Source organism: Meriones unguiculatus, chromosome 19 (genome assembly GCF_030254825.1).
Source record: "Meriones unguiculatus strain TT.TT164.6M chromosome 19, Bangor_MerUng_6.1, whole genome shotgun sequence".
Lineage (NCBI taxonomy): Eukaryota > Metazoa > Chordata > Mammalia > Rodentia > Muridae > Meriones > Meriones unguiculatus.
This window is the reverse complement of record NC_083366.1, coordinates 23,252,270-23,256,374: the sequence shown is the minus strand read 5'-3', so window position 1 is coordinate 23,256,374 and position 4,105 is coordinate 23,252,270. Positions and strand designations below refer to the sequence as shown.

General features: G+C 35.9%; 1 pseudogene; it reads left to right on the top strand.

Moving 5' to 3' along the window:
* The first annotated feature begins 751 nt into the window (after positions 1-751).
* On the top strand, positions 752-2,986 carry LOC110544381 (large ribosomal subunit protein eL31-like; annotated as a pseudogene).
* The last annotated feature ends 1,119 nt before the right edge of the window (positions 2,987-4,105 follow it).

The window sequence follows — 4,105 nt, the reverse complement described above, 5'->3', positions numbered from 1 at the left end:
ATGGGATTTGCATTGAATCTGTAGATTGCTTTTGGCAGGATAGCCATTTTCATGGATAGGTAAATCCTACCTATCCATGAGCATGGGAGATCTTTCTATCTTCTGATATCTTCTTCAGTTTCTTCAAAGACTTGAAGTTTTTTCAAACAGGTCTTTCACTTGCTTGGTTAGAGTCACACCAAGGTACTTTATGTTATCAGTGGCTATTGTGAAGGGTGTTGTTTCCCTAATTTCTTTCTCAGCCCTTTTGTGTTTGGTATACAGGAAGGCTATTGATTTTTTTTATTTGAGTTAATTTTGTATCCAGCTACTTTGCTGAAAGTGTTTATCAGCTGAAGGAGTTCTCTGATTGAATTTTTGGAGTCACTCATGTATACTGTCATATCATCTACGAGTAGTGAGACTTTGACCTATTCATTTTTTATTTGTATCCTATTGATTTCCTTTAGTTGTCTTATTGCTCTAGTTAGGACTTCAAGTACTATGTTGAAGAGATATGAAAAGAGTGGGCAACCTTGCCTTACAAAGCACATAACTAAAAACTTCTCTGTGTATAAAATTTAAAGAACAGAAGTCCATTCACGAGATTGCTTCCTTGGTGTTTTTTTTTTTTTTAATTTTATTTTATATTATGGGGTCAAGGGTCCACTCTATAACCAAAGCTAGCCTCTAATTCATGATGATTCTCCTGTTTCAAATTCAGCTCTCACAAAGGCCTTTAAATATATAATATCTTGGAGTTACCCTAACCATGAAAATGAAAGACTTTTATGACAAAAACTTCAAGTCTTTAAAGAAATTGAAAAAGATACCAAATGGAATGATCTCCAATGTTCATGGACTGGTAAAAAAGGGGGAGCATAGGAGGAGAAGAGGGAGGGAGGGCAGAATTGCAAGGGGATGAGAGAGTGGTTACAACTGGGATAAAAAGTTAATAAATTGTAATAAATATAAAAATTTAAAAATTAACACAGTAAAATCCCATTCTACTAAAAGTAATCTACAAATTCAGTGCAATCTCCCATTAAAAATTCCAACAAAATTATTTACAGACTTTGAAAACAATAATACTCAATTTCTTATGGGAAAACAAAAAAACCCATGATAGCTAAAGCAATAACAAACAATTTAAAAACTTCTGACAGTATTACCATTCCTGATTTCAAGCTCTTCTACAGAGCTATAGTAATAAAAACATCATGGTATTGGTATAATAACAGACATGTTGATCAGTGGAATTCAATTAAATCTCAAATGTAAATCCACACCTATGGACATCTGGTTTTTTATATTTAAAAAATAGTTAGAAATACATGATGGAAAAAGAAAGCATCTTCATCAAATGGTGTTGATCAAGCTGGATGTCCTCATATAGATGAATGCAAATAGATTCATACCTAGAACCTTATATAAAACTTAAGTCCAAGTGGATCAAATACCTCAACATAAAACAAGACAATTAACCTGATATAAGAGAAAGTGGGGAATAACCTTGAATGCATCAACACAGAAGACAATTTCTTAAACAGAACACCAAGAGTGTAGGCACAAAGTGGGACTTCATGAAACTGAAAAGCTTCTGTAAGGAAAATTAGAGTATCAGCAGGAGAAAACAGCAGCCTACAAATTGGAAGAGTTTTACGAAATTTACATTGGATACAGGGCTAATATCCAAGGTGCATAACGAACTCAAGAAACTTGACATCAACAAACCAAACAATCTAACTTAAAGAATAGGGTACAACTCTAACCCAAAAGTTCTCACTAAAGAATCTCAGGTGATGATGAGTGCTCTCTGTCACGAACAATTCCACATTTGGCTAAGGCTGAGGATCTGGCTTGCTTCCATGTATGTGGACCTATCTGCATTGCCCACATGGCACGCCTGGGTTGGCTACCCAGAGGCTATTTAAGCTGTGGGCTGGCTTTCCCCAGGGTCAGATGATTGTTCAAGGTTCCTGAATAAACTGCATTGAAAAAAAAAAGAATCTCAGGTGACTGAAAAACACTTAAATGTTCAACATCCTTAGCCATCAGGGAAATGCAAATCAAAATGATCCTGAGATTCTCTCTTACACCTGTCAGAATGGGTGAGGTCAATAACACAAATGACAGCTTATATTCACGAGGATATGTAGCAAGGAGAACATTGTTCCATTGCTGTAAGGAATGCAAACACATTCACCTATTATGAAAATCAATATCTAGTTCTTCAGAAAATTAGCAATTAATCTACCTCCATAACCAGCTATACCACTCTTGGGCACATACGTAAAGGACACTCCATCCTACCACAAGGACACTTGCTCAAGTATGTTCATCGTGGCTTTCTTCATAAGAGCCTGAAATAGGAAACAACCTAGGTGTCACTCAACTGAAGAGTGAATAAAGAAAATGGAGTACATTTACAAAATGAAGTATTGCTCATCTGTTAAGAAAAAACAACATCATGAATTTTACAGGCAAAAAGATGGAACTAGAATAAAATCATCCAGAGTGAGGCAACCACAAACCATGGACAAACATTATGTGAATTCACTTAAAAGTGGATATTGCTAGTAAGTAAAGGAAAAATAGTTTCCCACAATCTCACACCAGTCCTTTCCAGTGTCAGCCAATCAGAGTGGTTCCCTCAAAAAAAAAAAAAAGGTGGAGAAGAAGGGTCATTCTGCCTTCAACGACGTGGTGACCTGAGAATACACCACCGACATTCACAAGCACATCCATGTAGTGAGCTTCAAGAAGCATGTTCCTGGGGCACAAAGAAATTCAGAAGTATGCTATGAAGGAGATGGAGACTCCAAATGTGCCCATAGATACCAGTCTCAATAAAAGTGTCTGGGCCAAAGGAGTAAGGAATGTTCCATATCACATCCAAGTACATTTGTCCAGAAAATGTAAAAAAGATGAGGATTCATCCAACAAGCTCTACACATTGGTAACTTATGTGCCTGTTACCACACTCAAAAATCGACAGTCAATGTAGATGAGAGCTAACCTACCGAATGTCAAATAAAGTTGCAGAACTGCCTCAAAAAAAAAAAAAAAAAAAAAACAAATAAATAAAGGAAAAAATCACACTGCTGAAAGAAAAAAGAATCTCTGATGAAGGCTCCTTGGTGAACTAACCTATTAAGCATAGAAATCTGTCATTAGGAGTCATTTTATTGCTATGTCCTTTAACAATAATAGTAGAATTTCCCCTAGGGCCTTTGACCTATCTAGTCAAAAGTTCTTTTCCATTTTTACAAAGCCAAGTGTGGGTTCCATCTCATAGAGTGGGTCTTAAACCCAATATTGAAAAGTAGTTGGTCACTGTTTGTAGGTCACTGATTTAGCTAGGTGATACTGATGTTTATGTTCATCTCTAGTAGGATCCAAACTACATTCTAGTACCCTGAATGATAGTCAGTAGAGGTGATGTTCTTAGTTGAGCACCAGCTGATTTGTTCATGTTTGATGACATGAGTACTTTATATCTTCAGCAATAGGGAAGTTCTCTCAATAGAGATTTTTGTTATCTTTATGTGTCTGTCTTTGATCCCCTCTTCAATTAAAATTCTTTTTACAATAGACAGAGACCACTAAACTACAACCAATTCCAAGAAATGTGGATATCAGTACCAGTTGACTTTATATATATACATATGATACACAAAATACATATACATATAAACACACCAACACCTAAGGCTCAGGAAGCATTGTGGAAGAAGAGACAAAGAGATTTTTAAAAGCTAGAGGATCAGGAAGATTTCCGTGAGATTGTGTCTCCCAGGAATATCAGAGGATATACCTATAAAGTCTCACCAACATAACTGCCTAAACAAAAGCTGAACAAGGATGATGCCAATAGATACACTAAACTAGACAGAAAGAAGCTCAACCGTACAAAAAGAAGTATAAGCAACTTCGAAAAGATGGAAGACTGACAGTTGGTCTTCTCCAGGAAAGAGCACCCCAACAGGTTGTCAAGTGAAAACTTGTATATTCACTTGTATATATACGCACGTATGCAAGTAACATTATATGAACAAAGTGGCTTATATTAAAGACTATATGTGTACTACATACATGCATGCAATAAGAATTAATGAAAAAAGGA